At 47.8% G+C, this 23924-nt stretch overlaps 1 protein-coding gene and 3 non-coding genes across 4 annotated transcripts in view; 3 read left to right on the top strand and 1 right to left on the bottom strand.

Annotated features, from left to right (window-relative positions):
• Positions 1-23924, bottom strand: part of LOC144176020 (tachykinin-like peptides receptor 86C) — an 833985-nt gene that overhangs the window by 715705 nt on the left and 94356 nt on the right. The window lies entirely within an intron of this gene.
• Trnat-ugu (transfer RNA threonine (anticodon UGU)) lies at positions 1818-1889 on the top strand. Its single transcript has one exon. It is a non-coding gene; the product is annotated as a tRNA-Thr (tRNA).
• Positions 13328-13399, top strand: Trnap-ugg (transfer RNA proline (anticodon UGG)). Its single transcript has one exon. It is a non-coding gene; the product is annotated as a tRNA-Pro (tRNA).
• Trnap-ugg (transfer RNA proline (anticodon UGG)) lies at positions 17159-17230 on the top strand. Its single transcript has one exon. It is a non-coding gene; the product is annotated as a tRNA-Pro (tRNA).

Raw genomic sequence — 23924 nt, forward strand, 5'->3', positions numbered from 1 at the left:
TTCTGTATATCTAAAAAAATGTACCTAATTAACCGTAGTGAAAAAGAAAAGAGCCTAACCACACCCCTATGCCTCCTTTGGCATTTTAGACTGCCGACCTATCTTTCTGTATTTCCTTAAGGAGCCCCTCATTTCCTTACTATATTATTCTGCGAAAGCCTGCGAGGGTCTGGGTTCTGGCAGCCTTGATGCCTAGGTAGCATAAGAGGGCTTCCCGCCAGTTACCCGCTCATGACAGGCTGTAGACGTTCGAGTCACGCCCCGGGGGTTGAAAAGAAGGTCCCCTTCTCCCCGTGTAGTCAGAGTGGCACTGGCTACCAACCTCAAGAGTCAGTAACACTTCTAGTAAATTTAATTAGCCCAGAAACTGAAGGAGAACACAGTCGCCCAGATAGCCGAATTGGTAAGGCATTCGACATGTAATCGAAAGGCGTGGGTTCGGTCCCCACTCTGGGCGCGTGTTTTTCTTTCTTTCTTTCTTCTGTATATTTAAAAAACATGTACCTAATTAACCGTAGTGAAAAAGAAAAGAGCTTAACCACACCCCTTAGCCTCCTTTGGCATTTTAGACTGCCGACCTATCTTTCTGTATTTCCTTAACGAGCCCCTCATTTCCTTACTATATTATTCTGCGAAAGCCTGCGAGGGTCTAGGTTCTGGCAGCCTTGATGCCTAGGTAGCATAAGAGGGCTTCCCCCCAGTAACCTGCTCATGACAGGCTGTAGACGTTCGAGTCACGCCCCGGGGGGTGAAAGGAAGTCCCCTTCTCCTCGTGTAGTCAGAGTGGCGCTGGCTACCACCCTCAAGAGTCAGATACACTTCTAGTAAATTTAATTAGCCCAGAAAGTGAAGGAGAACACAGTCGCCCAGATAGCCGAATTGGTAAGGCATTCGACATGTAATCGAAAGGCGTGGGTTCGGTCCCCACTCTTGGCGCGTTTTTCTTTCTTTCTTCTGTATATCTAAAAAAATGTACCTAATTAACCGTAGTGAAAAAGAAAAGAGCCTAACCACACCCCTATGCCTCCTTTGGCATTGTAGACTGCCGACCTATCTTTCTGTATTTCCTTAACGAGCCCCTCATTTCCTTACTATATTATTCTGCGAAAGCCTAGCGAGGGTCTAGGTTCTGGCAGCCTTGATGCCTAGGTAGCATAAGAGGGCTTCCCGCCAGTAACCCGCTCATGACAGGCTGTAGACGTTCGAGTCACGCCCCGTTGTTTGAAAAGAAGGTCCCCTTCTCCCCGTGTAGTCAGAGTGGCGCTGGCTACCACCCTCAAGAGTCAGATACACTTCTAGTAAATTTACTTAGCCCAGAAAGTGAAGGAAAACACAGGCGCCCAGATAGCCGAATTGGTAAGGCATTCGACATGTAATCGAAAGGCGTGGGTTCAGTCCCCACTCTGGGCGTGTGTTTTTCTTTCTTGCTTCAGTATATTTTAAAAAAATGTTCACCTCAGTAACCGTAGTGAAAAAGAAAAGAGCCTAACCACACCCCTATGCCTCCTTTGGCATTGTAGACTGCCGACCTATCTTTCTGTATTTCCTTAACGAGCCCCTCGTTTCCTTACTATATTATTCTATGAAAGATTAGCGAGGGTCTAGGTTCTGGCAGCCTTGATGCCTAGGTAGCATAAGAGGGCTTCCGGCCAGTAACCCGCTCATGACAGGCTTTAGACGTTCGAGTCACGCCCCGGGGGTTGAAAAGAAGGTCCCCTTCTCCCCGTGTAGTCAGAGTGGCGCTGGCTCCCAACCTCAAGAGTCAGATACACTTCTAGTAAATTTAATTAGCCCAGAAAGTGAAGGAGAACACAGTCGCCCAGATAGCCGAATTGGTAAGGCATTCGACATGTAATCGAAAGGCGTGGGTTCGGTCCCCACTCTGGGCACGTGTTTTTCTTTCTTTCTTCTGTATATTTAAAAAACATTTACCTAATTAACCGTAGTGAAAAAGAAAAGAGCCTAACCACACCCCTATGCCTCCTTTGGCATTGTAGACTGCCGACCTATCTTTCTGTATTTCCTTAACGAGCCCCTCATTTCCTTACTATATTATTCTGCGAAAGCCTGCGAGGGTCTAGGTTCTGGCAGCCTTGATGCCTAGGTAGCATAAGAGGGCTTCCCCCCAGTAACCTGCTCATGACAGGCTGTAGACGTTCGAGTCACGCCCCGGGGGTTGAAAAGAAGGTCCCCTTCTCCCCGTGTAGTCAGAGTGGCGCTGGCTACCACCCTCAAGAGTCAGATACACTTCTAGTAAATTTAATTAGCCCAGAAAGTGAAGGAGAACACAGTCGCCCAGATAGCCGAATTGGTAAGGCATTCGACATGTAATCAAAAGGCGTGGGTTCGGTCCCCACTCTGGGCGCGTGTTTTTCTTTCTTTCTTTCTTCTGTATATCTAAAAAAAATGTACCTAATTAACCGTAGTGAAAAAGAAAAGAGCCTAACCACACCCCTATGCCTCCCTTGGCATTGTAGACTGCCGACCTATCTTTCTGTATTTCCTTAACGAGCCCCTCATTTCCTTACTATATTATTCTGCGAAAGCCTAGCGAGAGTCTAGGTTCTGGCAGCCTTGATGCCTAGGTAGCATAAGAGTGCTTCCCGCCAGTAACCCGCTCATGACAGGCTGTAGACGTTCGAATCACGCCCCGGGGGTTGAAAAGAAGGTCCCCTTCTCCCCGTGTAGTCAGAGTGGCGCTGGCTACCACCCTCAAGAGTCAGATACACTTCTAGTAAATTTAATTAGCCCAGAAAGTGAAGGAGAACACAGTCGCCCAGATAGCCGAATTGGTAAGGCATTCGACATGTAATCGAAAGGCGTGGGTTCGGTCCCCACTCTGGGCGCGTTTTTCTTTCTTTCTTTCTTCTGTATATTTAAAAAACATGTACCTAATTAACCGTAGTGAAAAAGAAAAGAGCCTAACCACACCCCTATGCCTCCTTTGGCATTGTAGACTGCCGACCTATCTTTCTGTATTTCCTTAACGAGCCCCTCATTTCCTTACTATATTATTCTATGAAAGCCTAGCGAGGGTCTAGGTTCTGGCAGCCTTGATGCCTAGGTAGCATAAGAGTGCTTCCCGCCAGTAACCCGCTCATGACAGGCTTTAGACGTTCGAGTCACGCCCCGGGGGTTGAAAAGAAGGTCCCCTTCTCCCCGTGTAGTCAGAGTGGCGCTGGCTACCACCCTCAAGAGTCAGATACACTTCTAGTAAATTTAATCAGCCCAGAAAGTGAAGGAGAACACAGTCGCCCAGATAGCCGAATTGGTAAGGCACTCGACATGTAATCGAAAGGCGTGGGTTCGGTCCCCACTCTGGGCGCGTGTTTTTCTTTCTTTCTTTCTTCTGTATATTTTAAAAAATGTACCTAATTAACCGTAGTGAAAAAGAAAAGAGCCTAACCAGACCCCTATGCCTCCTTTGGCATTGTAGACTGCCGACCTATCTTTCTGTATTTCCTTAACGAGCCCCTCATTTCCTTACTATATTATTCTGCGAAAGCCTAGCGAGGGTCTAGGTTCTGGCAGCCTTGATGCCTAGGTAGCATAAGAGGGCTTCCCGCCAGTAACCCGCTCATGACAGGCTGTAGACGTTCGAGTCACGCCCCGGGGTTTGAAAAGAAGGTCCCCTTCTCCCCGTGTAGTCAGAGTGGCGCTGGCTACCACCCTCAAGAGTCAGATACACTTCTAGTAAATTTACTTAGCCCAGAAAGTGAAGGAAAACACAGGCGCCCAGATAGCCGAATTGGTAAGGCATTCGACATGTAATCGAAAGGCGTGGGTTCAGTCCCCACTCTGGGCGCGTTTTTCTTTCTTGCTTCAGTATATTTAAAAAAAAATGTTCACCTCAGTAACCGTAGTGAAAAAGAAAAGAGCCTAACCACACCCCTATGCCTCCTTTGGCATTGTAGACTGCCGACCTATCTTTCTGTATTTCCTTAAGGAGCCCCTGATTTCCTTACTATATTATTCTGGGAAAGCCTGCGAGGGTCTAGGTTCTGGCAGCCTTGATGCCTAGGTAGCATAAGAGGGCTTCCCGCCAGTAACCCGCTCATGACAGGCTGTAGACGTTCGAGTCATGCCCCGGGGGTTGAAAAGAAGGTCCCCTTCTCCCCGTGTAGTCAGAGTGGCACTGGCTACCAACCTCAAGAGTCAGTAACACTTCTAGTAAATTTAATTAGCCCAGAAAGTGAAGGAGAACACAGTCGCCCAGATAGCCGAATTGGTAAGGCATTCGACATGTAATCGAAAGGCGTGGGTTCGGTCCCCACTCTGGGCGCGTGTTTTTCTTTCTTTCTTTCTTCTGTATATTTAAAAAACATGTACCTAATTAACCGTAGTGAAAAAGAAAAGAGCTTAACCACACCCCTATGCCTCCTTTGGCATTGTAGACTGCCGACCTATCTTTCTGTATTTCCTTAACGAGCCCCTCGTTTCCTTACTATATTATTCTATGAAAGATTAGCGAGGGTCTAGGTTCTGGCAGCCTTGATGCCTAGGTAGCATAAGAGGGCTTCCGGCCAGTAACCCGCTCATGACAGGCTTTAGACGTTCGAGTCACGCCCCGGAGGTTGAAAAGAAGGTCCCCTTCTCCTCGTGTAGTCAGAGTGGCGCTGGCTCCCAACCTCAAGAGTCAGATACACTTCTAGTAAATTTAATTAGCCCAGAAAGTGAAGGAGAACACAGTCGCCCAGATAGCCGAATTGGTAAGGCATTCGACATGTAATCGAAAGGCGTGGGTTCGGTCCCCACTCTGGGCGCGTGTTTTTCTTTCTTTCTTTCTTCTGTATATTTAAAAAACATTTACCTAATTAACCGTAGTGAAAAAGAAAAGAGCCTAACCACACCCCTATGCCTCCTTTGGCATTGTAGACTGCCGACCTATCTTTCTGTATTTCCTTAACGAGCCCCTCATTTCCTTACTATATTATTCTGCGAAATCCTAGCGAGGGTCTAGGTTCTGGCAGCCTTGATGCCTAGGTAGCATAATAGGGCTTCCCGCCAGTAACCCGCTCATGACAGGCTGTAGACGTTCGAATCACGCCCCGGGGGTTGAAAAGAAGGTCCCCTTCTCCCCGTGTAGTCAGAGTGGCGCTGGCTACCACCCTCAAGAGTCAGATACACTTCTAGTAAATTTAATTAGCCCAGAAAGTGAAGGAGAACACAGTCGCCCAGATAGCCGAATTGGTAAGGCATTCGACATGTAATCGAAAGGCGTGGGTTCGGTCCCCACTCTGGGCGCGTGTTTTTCTTTCTTGCTTGCTTCTGTATATTTAAAAAAATGTTCACCTCAGTAACCGTAGTAAAAAAGAAAAGAGCCTAACCACACCCCTATGCCTCCTTTGGCATTGTAGACTGCCGACCTATCTTTCTGTATTTCCTTAACGAGCCCCTCATTTCCTTACTATATTATTCTGCGAAAGCCTAGCGAGAGTCTAGGTTCTGGCAGCCTTGATGCCTAGGTAGCATAAGAGTGCTTCCCGCCAGTAACCCGCTCATGACAGGCTGTAGACGTTCGAATCACGCCCCGGGGGTTGAAAAGAAGGTCCCCTTCTCCCCGTGTAGTCAGAGTGGCGCTGGCTACCACCCTCAAGAGTCAGATACACTTCTAGTAAATTTAATTAGCCCAGAAAGTGAAGGAGAACACAGTCGCCCAGATAGCCGAATTGGTAAGGCATTCGACATGTAATCGAAAGGCGTGGGTTCGGTCCCCACTCTGGGCGCGTTTTTCTTTCTTTCTTTCTTCTGTATATTTAAAAAACATGTACCTAATTAACCGTAGTGAAAAAGAAAAGAGCCTAACCACACCCCTATGCCTCCTTTGGCATTGTAGACTGCCGACCTATCTTTCTGTATTTCCTTAACGAGCCCCTCATTTCCGTACTATATTATTCTATGAAAGCCTAGCGAGGGTCTAGGTTCTGGCAGCCTTGATGCCTAGGTAGCATAAGAGTGCTTCCCGCCAGTAACCCGCTCATGACAGGCTTTAGACGTTCGAGTCACGCCCCGGGGGTTGAAAAGAAGGTCCCCTTCTCCCCGTGTAGTTAGAGTGGCGCTGGCTACCACCCTCAAGAGTCAGATACACTTCTAGTAAATTTTTTTAGCCCAGAAAGTGAAGGAGAACACAGTCGCCCAGATAGCCGAATTGGTAAGGCACTCGACATGTAATCGAAAGGCGTGGGTTCGGTCCCCACTCTGGGCGCGTGTTTTTCTTTCTTTCTTTCTTCTGTATATTTTAAAAAATGTACCTAATTAACCGTAGTGAAAAAGAAAAGAGCCTAACCACACCCCTATGCCTCCTTTGGCATTGTAGACTGCCGACCTATCTTTCTGTATTTCCTTAACGAGCCCCTCATTTCCTTACTATATTATTCTGCGAAAGCCTAGCGAGGGTCTAGGTTCTGGCAGCCTTGATGCCTAGGTAGCATAAGAGGGCTTCCCGCCAGTAACCCGCTCATGACAGGCTGTAGACGTTCGAGTCACGCCCCGGGGTTTGAAAAGAAGGTCCCCTTCTCCCCGTGTAGTCAGAGTGGCGCTGGCTACCACCCTCAAGAGTCAGATACACTTCTAGTAAATTTACTTAGCCCAGAAAGTGAAGGAAAACACAGGCGCCCAGATAGCCGAATTGGTAAGGCATTCGACATGTAATCGAAAGGCGTGGGTTCAGTCCCCACTCTGGGCGCGTTTTTCTTTCTTGCTTCAGTATATTTAAAAAAAATGTTCACCTCAGTAACCGTAGTGAAAAAGAAAAGAGCCTAACCACACCCCTATGCCTCCTTTGGCATTGTAGACTGCCGACCTATCTTTCTGTATTTCCTTAAGGAGCCCCTCATTTCCTTACTATATTATTCTGCGAAAGCCTGCGAGGGTCTAGGTTCTGGCAGCCTTGATGCCTAGGTAGCATAAGAGGGCTTCCCGCCAGTAACCCGCTCATGACAGGCTGTAGACGTTCGAGTCACGCCCCGGGGGTTGAAAAGAAGGTCCCCTTCTCCCCGTGTAGTCAGAGTGGCACTGGCTACCAACCTCAAGAGTCAGTAACACTTCTAGTAAATTACTTAGCCCAGAAAGTGAAGGAGAACACAGTCGCCCAGATAGCCGAATTGGTAAGGCATTCGACATGTAATCGAAAGGCGTGGGTTCGGTCCCCACTCTGGGCGCGTGTTTTTCTTTCTTTCTTTCTTCTGTATATTTAAAAAACATGTACCTAATTAACCGTAGTGAAAAAGAAAAGAGCTTAACCACACCCCTATGCCTCCTTTGGCATTGTAGACTGCCGACCTATCTTTCGGTATTTCCTTAACGAGCCCCTCGTTTCCTTACTATATTATTCTATGAAAGATTAGCGAGGGTCTAGGTTCTGGCAGCCTTGATGCCTAGGTAGCATAAGAGGGCTTCCGGCCAGTAACCCGCTCATGACAGGCTTTAGACGTTCGAGTCACGCCCCGGAGGTTGAAAAGAAGGTCCCCTTCTCCCCGTGTAGTCAGAGTGGCGCTGGCTCCCAACCTCAAGAGTCAGATACACTTCTAGTAAATTTAATTAGCCCAGAAAGTGAAGGAGAACACAGTCGCCCAGATAGCCGAATTGGTAAGGCATTCGACATGTAATCGAAAGGCGTGGGTTCGGTCCCCACTCTGGGCGCGTGTTTTTCTTTCTTTCTTTCTTCTGTATATTTAAAAAACATTTACCTAATTAACCGTAGTGAAAAAGAAAAGAGCCTAACCACACCCCTATGCCTCCTTTGGCATTGTAGACTGCCGACCTATCTTTCTGTATTTCCTTAACGAGCCCTTCATTTCCTTACTATATTATTCTGCGAAATCCTAGCGAGGGTCTAGGTTCTGGCAGCCTTGATGCCTAGGTAGCATAATAGGGCTTCCCGCCAGTAACCCGCTCATGACAGGCTGTAGACGTTCGAATCACGCCCCGGGGGTTGAAAAGAAGGTCCCCTTCTCCCCGTGTAGTCAGAGTGGCGCTGGCTACCACCCTCAAGAGTCAGATACACTTCTAGTAAATTTAATTAGCCCAGAAAGTGAAGGAGAACACAGTCGCCCAGATAGCCGAATTGGTAAGGCATTCGACATGTAATCGAAAGGCGTGGGTTTGGTCCCCACTCTGGGCGCGTGTGTTTCTTTCTTGCTTGCTTCTGTATATTTAAAAAAAATGTTCACCTCAGTAACCGTAGTAAAAAAGAAAAGAGCCTAACCACACCCCTATGCCTCCTTTGGCATTGTAGACTGCCGACCTATCTTTCTGTATTTCCTTAACGAGCCCCTCATTTCCTTACTATATTATTCTGCGAAAGCCTAGCGAGAGTCTAGGTTCTGGCAGCCTTGATGCCTAGGTAGCATAAGAGTGCTTCCCGCCAGTAACCCGCTCATGACAGGCTGTAGACGTTCGAATCACGCCCCGGGGGATGAAAAGAAGGTCCCCTTCTCCCCGTGTAGTCAGAGTGGCGCTGGCTACCACCCTCAAGAGTCAGATACACTTCTAGTAAATTTAATTAGCCCAGAAAGTGAAGGAGAACACAGTCGCCCAGATAGCCGAATTGGTAAGGCATTCGACATGTAATCGAAAGGCGTGGGTTCGGTCCCCACTCTGGGCGCGTTTTTCTTTCTTTCTTTCTTCTGTATATTTAAAAAACATGTACCTAATTAACCGTAGTGAAAAAGAAAAGAGCCTAACCACACCCCTATGCCTCCTTTGGCATTGTAGACTGCCGACCTATCTTTCTGTATTTCCTTAACGAGCCCCTCATTTCCTTACTATATTATTCTATGAAAGCCTAGCGAGGGTCTAGGTTCTGGCAGCCTTGATGCCTAGGTAGCATAAGAGTGCTTCCCGCCAGTAACCCGCTCATGACAGGCTTTAGACGTTCGAGTCACGCCCCGGGGGTTGAAAAGAAGGTCCCCTTCTCCCCGTGTAGTCAGAGTGGCGCTGGCTACCACCCTCAAGAGTCAGATACACTTCTAGTAAATTTTTTTAGCCCAGAAAGTGAAGGAGAACACAGTCGCCCAGATAGCCGAATTGGTAAGGCACTCGACATGTAATCGAAAGGCGTGGGTTCGGTCCCCACTCTGGGCGCGTGTTTTTCTTTCTTGCTTGCTTCTGTATATTTAAAAAAAATGTTCACCTCAGTAACCGTAGTAAAAAAGAAAAGAGCCTAACCACACCCCTATGCCTCCTTTGGCATTGTAGACTGCCGACCTATCTTTCTGTATTTCCTTAACGAGCCCCTCATTTCCTTACTATATTATTCTGCGAAAGCCTAGCGAGGGTCTTGGTTCTGGCAGCCTTGATGCCTAGGTAGCATAAGAGGGCTTCCCGCCAGTAACCCGCTCATGACAGGCTGTAGACGTTCGAGTCACGCCCCGGGGGTTGAAAAAAAGGTCCCCTTCTCCCCGTGTAGTCAGAGTGGCGCTGGCTACCACCCTCAAGAGTCAGATACACTTCTAGTAAATTTAATTAGCCCAGAAAGTGAAGGAGAACACAGTCGCCCAGATAGCCGAATTGGTAAGGCATTTGACATGTAATCGAAAGGCGTGGGTTCGGTCCCCACTCTGGGCGCGTGTTTTTCTTTCTTTCTTTCTTCTGTATATTTAAAAAACATGTACCTAATTAACCGTAGTGAAAAAGAAAAGAGCCTAACAACACCCCTATGCCTCCTTTGGCATTGTAGACTGCCGACCTATCTTTCTGTATTTCCTTAACGAGCCCCTCATTTCCTTACTATATTATTCTATGAAAGCCTAGCGAGGGTCTAGGTTCTGGCAGCCTTGATGCCTAGGTAGCATAAGAGTGCTTCCCGCCAGTTACCCGCTCATGACAGGCTTTAAACGTTCGAGTCACGCCCCGGGGCTTGAAAAGAAGGTCCCCTTCTCCCCGTGTAGTCAGAGTGGCGCTGGCTACCACCCTCAAGAGTCAGATACACTTCTAGTAAATTTAATTAGCCCAGAAAGTGAAGGAGACCACAGTCGCCCAGATAGCCGAATTGGTAAGGCATTCGACATGTAATCGAAAGGCGTGGGTTCGGTCCCCACTCTGGGCGCGTGTTTTTCTTTCTTTCTTCTGTATATTTAAAAAAAATGTACTTAATTAACCGTAGTGAAAAAGAAAAGAGCCTAACCACACCCCTATGCCTCCTTTGGCATTGTAGACTGCCGACCTATCTTTCTGTATTTCCTTAACGAGCCCCTCATTTCCTTACTATATTATTCTGCGAAAGCCTAGCAAGGGTCTAGGTTCTGGCAGCCTTGATGCCTAGGTAGCATAAGAGGGCTTCCCGCCAGTAACCCGCTCATGACAGGCTGTAGACGTTCGAGTCACGCCCCGGGGGTTGAACAGAAGGTCCCCTTCTCCCCGTGTAGTCAGAGTGGCGCTGGCTACCACCCTCAAGAGTCAGATACACTTCTAGTAAATTTAATTAGCCCAGAAAGTGAAGGAGAACACAGTCGCCCAGATAGCCGAATTGGTAAGGCATTCGACATGTAATCGAAAGGCGTGGGTTCAGTCCCCACTCTGGGCGCGTCTTTTTCTTTCTTGCTTCTGTATATTTAAAAAAAATGTTCACCTCAGTAACCGTAGTAAAAAAGAAAAGAGCCTAACCACACCCCTATGCCTCCTTTGGCATTGTAGACTGCCGACCTATCTTTCTGTATTTCCTTAACGAGCCCCTCATTTCCTTACTATATTATTCTGTGAAAGCCTAGCAAGGGTCTAGGTTCTGGCAGCCTTGATGCCTAGGTAGCATAAGAGGGCTTCCCGCCAGTAACCCGCTCATGACAGGCTGTAGACGTTCGAGTCACGCCCCGGGGGTTGAACAGAAGGTCCCCTTCTCCCCGTGTAGTCAGAGTGGCGCTGGCTACCACCCTCAAGAGTCAGATACACTTCTAGTAAATTTAATTAGCCCAGAAAGTGAAGGAGAACACAGTCGCCCAGATAGCCGAATTGGTAAGGCATTCGACATGTAATCGAAAGGCGTGGGTTCAGTCCCCACTCTGGGCGCGTGTTTTTCTTTCTTGCTTCTGTATATTTAAAAAAAATGTTCATCTCAGTAACCGTAGTAAAAAAGAAAAGAGCCTAACCACACCCCTATGCCTCCTTTGGCATTGTAGACTGCCGACCTATCTTTCTGTATTTCCTTAACGAGCCCCTCATTTCCTTACTATATTATTCTGCGAAAGCCTAGCGAGGGTCTAGGTTCTGGCAGCCTTGATGCCTGGGTAGCATAAGAGGGCTTTCCGCCAGTATCCCGCTCATGACAGGCTGTAGACGTTCGAGTCGCGCCCCGGGGGTTGAAAAGAAGGTCCCCTTCTCCCCGTGTAGTCAGAGTGGCGCTGGCTACCACCCTCAAGAGTCAGATACACTTCTAGTAAATTTAATTAGCCCAGAAAGTGAAGGAGACCACAGTCGCCCAGATAGCCGAATTGGTAAGGCATTCGACATGTAATCGAAAGGCGTGGGTTCGGTCCCCACTCTGGGCGCGTGTTTTTCTTTCTTTCTTTCTTCTGTATATTTAAAAAAAATGTACCTAATTAACCGTAGTGAAAAAGAAAAGAGCCTAACAACACCCCTATGCCTCCTTTGGCATTGTAGACTGCCGACCTATCTTTCTGTATTTCCTTAACGAGCCCCTCATTTCATTACTATATTATTCTGCGAAAGCCTAGCAAGGGTCTAGGTTCTGGCAGCCTTGATGCCTAGGTAGCATAAGAGGGCTTCCCGCCAGTAACCCACTCATGACAGGCTGTAGACGTTCGAGTCACGCCCCGGGGGTTGAACAGAAGGTCCCCTTCTCCCCGTGTAGTCAGAGTGGCGCTGGCTACCACCCTCAAGAGTCAGATACACTTCTAGTAAATTTAATTAGCCCAGAAAGTGAAGGAGAACACAGTCGCCCAGATAGCCGAATTGGTAAGGCATTCGACATGTAATCGAAAGGCGTGGGTTCGGTCCCCACTCTGGGCGCGTGTTTTTCTTTCTTTCTTCTGTATATTTAAAAAAAATGTACTTAATTAACCGTAGTGAAAAAGAAAAGAGCCTAACCACACCCCTATGCCTCCTTTGGCATTGTAGACTGCCGACCTATCTTTCTGTATTTCCTTAACGAGCCCCTCATTTCCTTACTATATTATTCTGCGAAAGCCTAGCAAGGGTCTAGGTTCTGGCAGCCTTGATGCCTAGGTAGCATAAGAGGGCTTCCCGCCAGTAACCCGCTCATGACAGGCTGTAGACGTTCGAGTCACGCCCCGGGGGTTGAACAGAAGGTCCCCTTCTCCCCGTGTAGTCAGAGTGGCGCTGGCTACCACCCTCAAGAGTCAGATACACTTCTAGTAAATTTAATTAGCCCAGAAAGTGAAGGAGAACACAGTCGCCCAGATAGCCGAATTGGTAAGGCATTCGACATGTAATCGAAAGGCGTGGGTTCAGTCCCCACTCTGGGCGCGTCTTTTTCTTTCTTGCTTCTGTATATTTAAAAAAAATGTTCACCTCAGTAACCGTAGTAAAAAAGAAAAGAGCCTAACCACACCCCTATGCCTCCTTTGGCATTGTAGACTGCCGACCTATCTTTCTGTATTTCCTTAACGAGCCCCTCATTTCCTTACTATATTATTCTGTGAAAGCCTAGCAAGGGTCTAGGTTCTGGCAGCCTTGATGCCTAGGTAGCATAAGAGGGCTTCCCGCCAGTAACCCGCTCATGACAGGCTGTAGACGTTCGAGTCACGCCCCGGGGGTTGAACAGAAGGTCCCCTTCTCCCCGTGTAGTCAGAGTGGCGCTGGCTACCACCCTCAAGAGTCAGATACACTTCTAGTAAATTTAATTAGCCCAGAAAGTGAAGGAGAACACAGTCGCCCAGATAGCCGAATTGGTAAGGCATTCGACATGTAATCGAAAGGCGTGGGTTCAGTCCCCACTCTGGGCGCGTGTTTTTCTTTCTTGCTTCTGTATATTTAAAAAAAATGTTCATCTCAGTAACCGTAGTAAAAAAGAAAAGAGCCTAACCACACCCCTATGCCTCCTTTGGCATTGTAGACTGCCGACCTATCTTTCTGTATTTCCTTAACGAGCCCCTCATTTCCTTACTATATTATTCTGCGAAAGCCTAGCGAGGGTCTAGGTTCTGGCAGCCTTGATGCCTGGGTAGCATAAGAGGGCTTTCCGCCAGTATCCCGCTCATGACAGGCTGTAGACGTTCGAGTCGCGCCCCGGGGGTTGAAAAGAAGGTCCCCTTCTCCCCGTGTAGTCAGAGTGGCGCTGGCTACCACCCTCAAGAGTCAGATACACTTCTAGTAAATTTAATTAGCCCAGAAAGTGAAGGAGAACACAGTCGCCCAGATAGCCGAATTGGTAAGGCATTCGACATGGAATCGAAAGGCGTGGGTTCGGTCCCCACTCTGGGCGCATTTTTCTTTCTTTCTTTCTTCTGTATATCTAAAAAAATGTACCTAATTAACCGTAGTGAAAAAGAAAAGAGCCTAACCACACCCCTATGCCTCCTTTGGCATTGTAGACTGCCGACCTATCTTTCTGTATTTCCTTAACGAGCCCCTCATTTCCTTACTATATTATTCTGCGAAAGCCAAGCGAGAGTCTAGGTTCTGGCAGGATTGATGCCTAGGTAGCATAAGAGGGCTTCCCGCCAGTAACCCGCTCATGACAGGCTGTAGACGTTCGAGTCACGCCCCGGGGGTTGAAAAGAAGGTCCCCTTCTCCCCGTGTAGTCAGAGTGGCGCTGGCTACCAACCTCAAGAGTCAGATACACTTCTAGTAAATTTAATTAGCCCAGAAAGTGAAGGAGAACACAGTCGCCCAGATAGCCGAATTGGTAAGGCATTCGACATGTAATCGAAAGGCGTGGGTTCGGTCCCCACTCTGGGCGCGTGTTTTTCTTTCTTTCTTTCTTCTGTATATTTAAAAAACATGTACCTAATTAACCGTAGTGAAAAAGAAAAGAGCCTAACAACACCCCTATGCCTCCTTTGGCATTGTAGACTGCCGACCTATCTTTCTGTATTTCCTTAACGAGCCCCTCATTTCCTTACTATATTATTCTATGAAAGCCTAGCGAGGGTCTAGGTTCTGGCAGCCTTGATGCCTATGTAGCATAAGAGTGCTTCCCGCCAGTTACCCGCTCATGACAGGCTTTAAACGTTCGAGTCACGCCCCGGGGCTTGAAAAGAAGGTCCCCTTCTCCCCGTGTAGTCAGAGTGGCGCTGGCTACCACCCTCAAGAGTCAGATACACTTCTAGTAAATTTAATTAGCCCAGAAAGTGAAGGAGACCACAGTCGCCCAGATAGCCGAATTGGTAAGGCATTCGACATGTAATCGAAAGGCGTGGGTTCGGTCCCCACTCTGGGCGCGTGTTTTTCTTTCTTTCTTTCTTCTGTATATTTAAAAAAAATGTACCTAATTAACCGTAGTGAAAAAGAAAAGAGCCTAACCACACCCCTATGCCTCCTTTGGCATTGTAGACTGCCGACCTATCTTTCTGTATTTCCTTAACGAGCCCCTCATTTCCTTACTATATTATTCTGCGAAAGCCTAGCAAGGGTCTAGGTTCTGGCAGCCTTGATGCCTAGGTAGCATAAGAGGGCTTCCCGCCAGTAACCCGCTCATGACAGGCTGTAGACGTTCGAGTCACGCCCCGGGGGTTGAACAGAAGGTCCCCTTCTCCCCGTGTAGTCAGAGTGGCGCTGGCTACCACCCTCAGGAGTCAGATACACTTCTAGTAAATTTAATTAGCCCAGAAAGTGAAGGAGAACACAGTCGCCCAGATAGCCGAATTGGTAAGTCATTCGACATGTAATCGAAAGGCGTGGGTTCAGTCCCCACTCTGGGCGCGTCTTTTTCTTTCTTGCTTCTGTATATTTAAAAAAAATGTTCACCTCAGTAACCGTAGTAAAAAAGAAAAGAGCCTAACCACACCCCTATGCCTCCTTTGGCATTGTAGACTGCCGACCTATCTTTCTGTGTTTCCTTAACGAGCCCCTCATTTCCTTACTATATTATTCTGCGAAAGCCTAGCGAGAGTCTAGGTTCTGGCAGGATTGATGCCTAGGTAGCATAAGAGGGCTTCCTGCCAGTAACCCGCTCATGACAGGCTGTAGACGTTCGAGTCACGCCCCGGGGGTTGAAAAGAAGGTCCCCTTCTCCCCGTGTAGTCAGAGTGGCGCTGGCTACCAACCTCAAGAGTCAGGTACACTTCTAGTAAATTTAATTAGCCCAGAAAGTGAAGGAGAACACAGTCGCCCACATAGCCGAATTTGTAAGGCATTCAACCTGTAATCGAAAGGCGTGGGTTCGGTCCCCACTCTGGGCGCGTGTTTTTCTTTCTTTCTTCTGTATATTTAAAAAAAATGTACCTAATTAACCGTAGTGAAAAAGAAAAGAGCCTAACCACACCCCTATGCCTCCTTTGGCATTGTAGACTGCCGACCTATCTTTCTGTATTTCCTTAACGAGCCCCTCATTTCCTTACTATATGATTCTGCGAAAGCCTAGCGAGGGTCTAGGTTCTGGCAGCCTTGATGCCTAGGTAGCATAAGAGGGCTTCCCGCCAGTAACCCGCTCATGACAGGCTGTCGACGTTCGAGTCACGCCCCGAGGGTTGAAAAAAAGATCCCCTTCTCCCCGTGTAGTCAGAGTGGCGCTGGCTACCACCCTCAAGAGTAAGATACACTTCTAGTAAATTTAATTAGCCCAGAAAGTGAAGGAGAACACAGTCGCCCAGATAGCCGAATTGGTAAGGCATTCGACATGTAATCGAAAGGCGTGGGTTCGGTCCCCACTCTGGGCGCGTGTTTTTCTTTCTTTCTTCTGTATATTTAAAAAAAATGTACTTAATTAACCGTAGTGAAAAAGAAAAGAGCCTAACCACACCCCTATGCCTCCTTTGGCATTGTAGACTGCCGACCTATCTTTCTGTATTTCCTTAACGAGCCCCTCATTTCCTTACTATATTATTCTGCGAAAGCCTAGCAAGGGTCTAGGTTCTGGCAGCCTTGATGCCTAGGTAGCATAAGAGGGCTTCCCGCCAGTAACCCGCTCATGACAGGCTGTAGACGTTCGAGTCACGCCCCGGGGGTTGAACAGAAGGTCCCCTTCTCCCCGTGTAGTCAGAGTGGCGCTGGCTACCACCCTCAAGAGTCAGATACACTTCTAGTAAATTTAATTAGCCCAGAAAGTGAAGGAGAACACAGTCGCCCAGATAGCCGAATTGGTAAGGCATTCGACATGTAATCGAAAGGCGTGGGTTCAGTCCCCACTCTGGGCGCGTCTTTTTCTTTCTTGCTTCTGTATATTTAAAAAAAATGTTCACCTCAGTAACCGTAGTAAAAAAGAAAAGAGCCTAACCACACCCCTATGCCTCCTTTGGCATTGTAGACTGCCGACCTATCTTTCTGTATTTCCTTAACGAGCCCCTCATTTCCTTACTATATTATTCTGTGAAAGCCTAGCAAGGGTCTAGGTTCTGGCAGCCTTGATGCCTAGGTAGCATAAGAGGGCTTCCCGCCAGTAACCCGCTCATGACAGGCTGTAGACGTTCGAGTCACGCCCCGGGGGTTGAACAGAAGGTCCCCTTCTCCCCGTGTAGTCAGAGTGGCGCTGGCTACCACCCTCAAGAGTCAGATACACTTCTAGTAAATTTAATTAGCCCAGAAAGTGAAGGAGAACACAGTCGCCCAGATAGCCGAATTGGTAAGGCATTCGACATGTAATCGAAAGGCGTGGGTTCAGTCCCCACTCTGGGCGCGTGTTTTTCTTTCTTGCTTCTGTATATTTAAAAAAAATGTTCATCTCAGTAACCGTAGTAAAAAAGAAAAGAGCCTAACCACACCCCTATGCCTCCTTTGGCATTGTAGACTGCCGACCTATCTTTCTGTATTTCCTTAACGAGCCCCTCATTTCCTTACTATATTATTCTGCGAAAGCCTAGCGAGGGTCTAGGTTCTGGCAGCCTTGATGCCTGGGTAGCATAAGAGGGCTTTCCGCCAGTATCCCGCTCATGACAGGCTGTAGACGTTCGAGTCGCGCCCCGGGGGTTGAAAAGAAGGTCCCCTTCTCCCCGTGTAGTCAGAGTGGCGCTGGCTACCACCCTCAAGAGTCAGATACACTTCTAGTAAATTTAATTAGCCCAGAAAGTGAAGGAGAACACAGTCGCCCAGATAGCCGAATTGGTAAGGCATTCGACATGGAATCGAAAGGCGTGGGTTCGGTCCCCACTCTGGGCGCGTTTTTCTTTCTTTCTTTCTTCTGTATATCTAAAAAAATGTACCTAATTAACCGTAGTGAAAAAGAAAAGAGCCTAACCACACCCCTATGCCTCCTTTGGCATTGTAGACTGCCGACCTATCTTTCTGTATTTCCTTAACGAGCCCCTCATTTCCTTACTATATTATTCTGCGAAAGCCAAGCGAGAGTCTAGGTTCTGGCAGGATTGATGCCTAGGTAGCATAAGAGGGCTTCCCGCCAGTAACCCGCTCATGACAGGCTGTAGACGTTCGAGTCACGCCCCGGGGGTTGAAAAGAAGGTCCCCTTCTCCCCGTGTAGTCAGAGTGGCGCTGGCTACCAACCTCAAGAGTCAGATACACTTCTAGTAAATTTAATTAGCCCAGAAAGTGAAGGAGAACACAGTCGCCCAGATAGCCGAATTGGTAAGGCATTCGACATGTAATCGAAAGGCGTGGGTTCGGTCCCCACTCTGGGCGCGTGTTTTTCTTTCTTTCTTTCTTCTGTATATTTAAAAAACATGTACCTAATTAACCGTAGTGAAAAAGAAAAGAGCCTAACAACACCCCTATGCCTCCTTTGGCATTGTAGACTGCCGACCTATCTTTCTGTATTTCCTTAACGAGCCCCTCATTTCCTTACTATATTATTCTATGAAAGCCTAGCGAGGGTCTAGGTTCTGGCAGCCTTGATGCCTATGTAGCATAAGAGTGCTTCCCGCCAGTTACCCGCTCATGACAGGCTTTAAACGTTCGAGTCACGCCCCGGGGCTTGAAAAGAAGGTCCCCTTCTCCCCGTGTAGTCAGAGTGGCGCTGGCTACCACCCTCAAGAGTCAGATACACTTCTAGTAAATTTAATTAGCCCAGAAAGTGAAGGAGACCACAGTCGCCCAGATAGCCGAATTGGTAAGGCATTCGACATGTAATCGAAAGGCGTGGGTTCGGTCCCCACTCTGGGCGCGTGTTTTTCTTTCTTTCTTTCTTCTGTATATTTAAAAAAAATGTACCTAATTAACCGTAGTGAAAAAGAAAAGAGCCTAACCACACCCCTATGCCTCCTTTGGCATTGTAGACTGCCGACCTATCTTTCTGTATTTCCTTAACGAGCCCCTCATTTCCTTACTATATTATTCTGCGAAAGCCTAGCAAGGGTCTAGGTTCTGGCAGCCTTGATGCCTAGGTAGCATAAGAGGGCTTCCCGCCAGTAACCCGCTCATGACAGGCTGTAGACGTTCGAGTCACGCCCCGGGGGTTGAACAGAAGGTCCCCTTCTCCCCGTGTAGTCAGAGTGGCGCTGGCTACCACCCTCAGGAGTCAGATACACTTCTAGTAAATTTAATTAGCCCAGAAAGTGAAGGAGAACACAGTCGCCCAGATAGCCGAATTGGTAAGTCATTCGACATGTAATCGAAAGGCGTGGGTTCAGTCCCCACTCTGGGCGCGTCTTTTTCTTTCTTGCTTCTGTATATTTAAAAAAAATGTTCACCTCAGTAACCGTAGTAAAAAAGAAAAGAGCCTAACCACACCCCTATGCCTCCTTTGGCATTGTAGACTGCCGACCTATCTTTCTGTGTTTCCTTAACGAGCCCCTCATTTCCTTACTATATTATTCTGCGAAAGCCTAGCGAGAGTCTAGGTTCTGGCAGGATTGATGCCTAGGTAGCATAAGAGGGCTTCCTGCCAGTAACCCGCTCATGACAGGCTGTAGACGTTCGAGTCACGCCCCGGGGGTTGAAAAGAAGGTCCCCTTCTCCCCGTGTAGTCAGAGTGGCGCTGGCTACCAACCTCAAGAGTCAGATACACTTCTAGTAAATTTAATTAGCCCAGAAAGTGAAGGAGAACACAGTCGCCCACATAGCCGAATTTGTAAGGCATTCGACCTGTAATCGAAAGGCGTGGGTTCGGTCCCCACTCTGGGCGCGTGTTTTTCTTTCTTTCTTCTGTATATTTAAAAAAAATGTACCTAATTAACCGTAGTGAAAAAGAAAAGAGCCTAACCACACCCCTATGCCTCCTTTGGCATTGTAGACTGCCGACCTATCTTTCTGTATTTCCTTAACGAGCCCCTCATTTCCTTACTATATGATTCTGCGAAAGCCTAGCGAGGGTCTAGGTTCTGGCAGCCTTGATGCCTAGGTAGCATAAGAGGGCTTCCCGCCAGTAACCCGCTCATGACAGGCTGTCGACGTTCGAGTCACGCCCCGAGGGTTGAAAAAAAGATCCCCTTCTCCCCGTGTAGTCAGAGTGGCGCTGGCTACCACCCTCAAGAGTAAGATACACTTCTAGTAAATTTAATTAGCCCAGAAAGTGAAGGAGAACACAGTCGCCCAGATAGCCGAATTGGTAAGGCATTCGACATGTAATCGAAAGGCGTGGGTTCGGTCCCCACTCTGGGCGTGTATTTTTCTTTCTTTCTTTCTTCTGTATTTTAAAAAAAAATGAACCTAATTAACCGTAGTGAAAAAGAAAAGAGGTTAACCACACCCCTATGCCTCCTTTGGCATTGTAGACTGCCGACCTATCTTTCTGTATTTCCTTAACGAGCCCCTCATTTCCTTACTATATGATTCTGCGAAAGCCTAGCGAGGGTCTAGGTTCTGGCAGCCTTGATGCCTAGGTAGCATAAGAGGGCTTCCCGCCAGTAACCCGCTCATGACAGGCTGTAGACGTTCGAGTCACGCCCCGGGGGTTGAAAAAAAGGTCCCCTTCTCCCCGTGTAGTCAGAGTGGCGCTGGCTACCACCCTCAAGAGTCAGATACACTTCTAGTAAATTTAATCAGCCCAGAAAGTGAAGGAGAACACAGTCGCCCAGGTAGCCGAATTGGTAAGGCATTCGACATGTAATCGAAAGGCGTGGGTTCGGTCCCCACTCTGGGCGCGTTTTTCTTTCTTTCTTTCTTCTGTATATTTAAAAAAATGTACCTAATAACCCGTAGTGAAAAAGAAAAGAGCATAACCACACCCCTATGCCTCCTTTGGCATTGTAGACTGCCGACCTATCTTTCTGTATTTCCTTAACGAGCCCCTCATTTCCTTACTATATTATTCTGTGAAAGCCTAGCGAGGGTCTAGGTTCTGGCAGCCTTGATGCCTAGGTAGCATAAGAGGGCTTCTCGCCAGTAACCCGCTCATGACAGGCTGTAGACGTTTGCGTCACGCCCCGGGGGTTGAAAAGAAGGTCCCCTTCTCACCGTGTAGTCATAGTGGCGCTGGCTACCACCCTCAAGAGTCAGATACACTTCTAGTAAATTTAATTAGCCCAGAAAGTGAAGGAGAACACAGTCGCCCAGATAGCCGAATTTGTAAGGCATTCGACATGTAATCGAAAGGCGTGGGTTTGGTCCCCTCTCAGGGCGCGTGTTTTTCTTTCTTTCTTTCTTCTGTATATTTAAAAAAAATGTACCTATTTAACCGTAGTGAAAAAGAAGAGAGCTTAGCCACACCCCTATGCCTCCTTTGGCATTGTAGACTGCCGACCTCTCTTTCTGTATTTCCTTAACGAGCCCCTCATTTCCTTACTATATTATTCTGCGAAAGCCTAGCGAGGGTCTAGGTTCTGGCAGCCTTGACGCCTAGGTAGCATAAGAGGGCTTCCCGCAAGTAACCCGCTCATGACAGGCTGTAGACGTTCGAGTCACGCCCCGGGGGTTGAAAAGAAGGTCCTCTTCTCCCCGTGTAGTCAGAGTGGCGCTGGCTACCACCCTCAAGAGTCAGATACACTTCTAGTAAATTTGATTAGCCCAGATAGTGAAGGAGAACACAGTCGCCCAGATAGCCGAATTGGTAAGGCATTCGACATGTAATCGAAAGGCGTGGGTTCGGTCCCTACTCTGGGCGCGTGGTTTTCTTTTTTCTTTCTTCTGTATATCTAAAAAAATGTACCTAATTAACCGTAGTGAAAAAGAAAAGAGCCTAACCACACCGCTATGCCTCCTTTGGCATTGTAGACTGCCGACCGATCTTTCTGTATTTCCTTAACGAGCCCCTCATTTCCTTACTATATGATTCTGCGAAAGCCTAGCGAGGGTCTAGGTTCTGGCAGCCTTGATGCCTAGGTAGCATAAGAGGGCTTCCCGCCAGTAACCCGCTCATGACAGGCTGTCGACGTTCGAGTCACGCCCCGGGGGTTGAAAAAAAGGTCCCCTTCTCCCCGTGTAGTCAGAGTGGTGCTGGCTACCACCCTCAAGAGTCAGATACACTTCTAGTAAATTTAATTAGCCCAGAAAGTGAAGGAGAACACAGTCGCCCAGATAGCCGAATTGGTAAGGCATTCGACATGTAATCGAAAGGCGTGGGTTCGGTCCCCACTCTGGGCGCGTGTTTTTCTTTCTTTCTTTCTTCTGTATTTTTAAAAAAATGTACCTAATTAACCGTAGTGAAAAAGAAAAGAGGTTAACCACACCCCTATGCCTCTTTAGGCATTGTAGACTGCCGACCTATCTTTCTGTATTTCCTTAACGAGCCCCTCATTTCCTTACTATATGATTCTGCGAAAGCCTAGCGAGGGTCTAGGTTCTGGCAGCCTTGATGCCTAGGTAGCATAAGAGGGCTTCCCGCCAGTAACCCGCTCATGACAGGCTGTAGACGTTCGAGTCATGCCCCCGGGGTTGAAAAAAAGGTCCCCTTCTCCCATGTAGTCAGAGTGGCGCTGGCTACCACCCTCAAGAGTCAGATACACTTCTAGTAAATTTAATTAGCCCAGAAAGTGAAGGAGAACACAGTCGCCCAGATAGCCGAATTGGTAAAGCATTCGACATGTAATCGAAAGGCGTGGGTTCGGTCCCCACTCTGGGCGCGTGTTTTTCTTTCTTTCTTTCTTCTGTATATTTAAAAAAAATGTACCTAATTAACCGTAGTGAAAAAGAAAAGAGCCTAACCACACCCCTATGCCTCCTTTGGCATTGTAGACTGCCGACCTATCTTTCTGTATTTCCTTAACGAGCCCCTCATTTCCTTACTATATTATTCTGTGAAAGCCTAGCGAGGGAATAGGTTCTGGCAGCCTTGATGCCTAGGTAGCATAAGAGGGCTTCCCGCCAGTAACCCGCTCATGACAGGCTGTAGACATTCGAGTCACGCCCCGGGGGTTGAAAAGAAGGTCCCCTTCTCCCCGTGTAGTCAGAGTGGCGCTGGCTACCACCCTCAAGAGTCAGATACACTTCTAGTAAATTTAATTAGCCCAGAAAGTGAAGGAGAACACAGTCGCCCAGATAGCCGAATTTTTAAGGCATTCGACATGTAATCGAAAGGCGTGGGTTCGGTCCCCACTCTGGGCGCGTTTTTCTTTCTTTCTTCTGTATATTTAAAAAAAATGTACCTAATTAACCGTAGTGAAAAAAAAAAGAGCCTAACCACACCCCTATGCCTCCTTTGGCATTGTAGACTGCCGACCTATCTTTCTGTATTTCCTTAACGAGCCCCTCATTTCCTTACAATATGATTCTGCGAAAGCCTAGCGAGGGTCTAGGTTCTGGCAGCCTTGATGCCTAGGTAGCATAAGAGGGCTTCCCGCCAGTAACCCGCTCATGACAGGCTGTCGACGTTCGAGTCACGCCCCGGGGGTTGAAAAAAAGACCCCCTTCTCCCCGTGTAGTCAGAGTGGCGCTGGCTACCACCCTCAAGAGTAAGATACACTTCTAGTAAATTTAATTAGCCCAGAAAGTGAAGGAGAACACAGTCGCCCAGATAGCCGAATTGGTAAGGCATTCGACATGTAATCGAAAGGCGTGGGTTCGGTCCCCACTCTGGGCGCGTTTTTCTTTCTTTCTTCTGTATATTTAAAAAAAATGTACCTAATTAACCGTAGTGAAAAAGAAAAGAGCCTAACCACACCCCTATGCCTCCTTTGGCATTGTAGACTGCCGACCTATCTTTCTGTATTTCCTTAACGAGCCCCTCATTTCCTTACTATATTATTCTGTGAAAGCCTAGCGAGGGTCTAGGTTCTGGCAGCCTTGATTCCTAGGTAGCATAAGAGGGCTTCCCGCCAGTAACCCGCTCATGACAGGCTGTAGACGTTCGAGTGACGCCCCGGGGGTTGAAAAGAAGGTCCCCTTCTCCACGTGTAGTCAGAGTGGCGCTGGCTACCACCCTCAAGAGTCAGATACACTTCTAGTAAATTTAATTAGCCCAGAAAGTGAAGGGGAACACAGTCGCCCAGATAGCCGAATTTGTAAGGCATTCGACATGTAATTGAAAGGCGTGGGTTCGGTCCCCACTCTGGGCGCGTGTTTTTCTTTCTTTCTTTCTTCTGTATATTTAAAAAAATGTACCTAATTAACCGTTGTGAAAAAGAAAAGAGCCTAACCACACCCCTATGCCTCCTTTGGCATTGTAGACTGCCGACCTATCTTTCTGTATTTCCTTAACGAGCCCCTCATTTCCTTACTATATTATTCTGCGAAAGCCTAGCGAGGGTCTAGGTTCTGGCAGCCTTGATGCCTAGGTAGCATAAGAGGGCTTCTCGCCAGTAACCCGCTCATGACAGGCTGTAGACGTTTGCGTCACGCCCCGGGGGTTGAAAAGAAGGTCCCCTTCTCCCCGTGTAGTCATAGTGGCGCTGGCTACCACCCTCAAGAGTCAGATACACTTCTAGTAAATTTAATTAGCCCAGAAAGTGAAGGAGAACACAGTCGCCCAGATAGCCAAATTTGTAAGGCATTCGACATGTAATCGAAAGGCGTGGGTTCGGTCCC

Source organism: Haemaphysalis longicornis, unplaced genomic scaffold (assembly GCF_048455015.1).
Source record: "Haemaphysalis longicornis isolate Haplotype H1 unplaced genomic scaffold, Haemaphysalis longicornis Haplotype H1 scaffold_1, whole genome shotgun sequence".
In the NCBI taxonomy this organism is placed as follows: Eukaryota; Metazoa; Arthropoda; class Arachnida; order Ixodida; family Ixodidae; genus Haemaphysalis; species Haemaphysalis longicornis.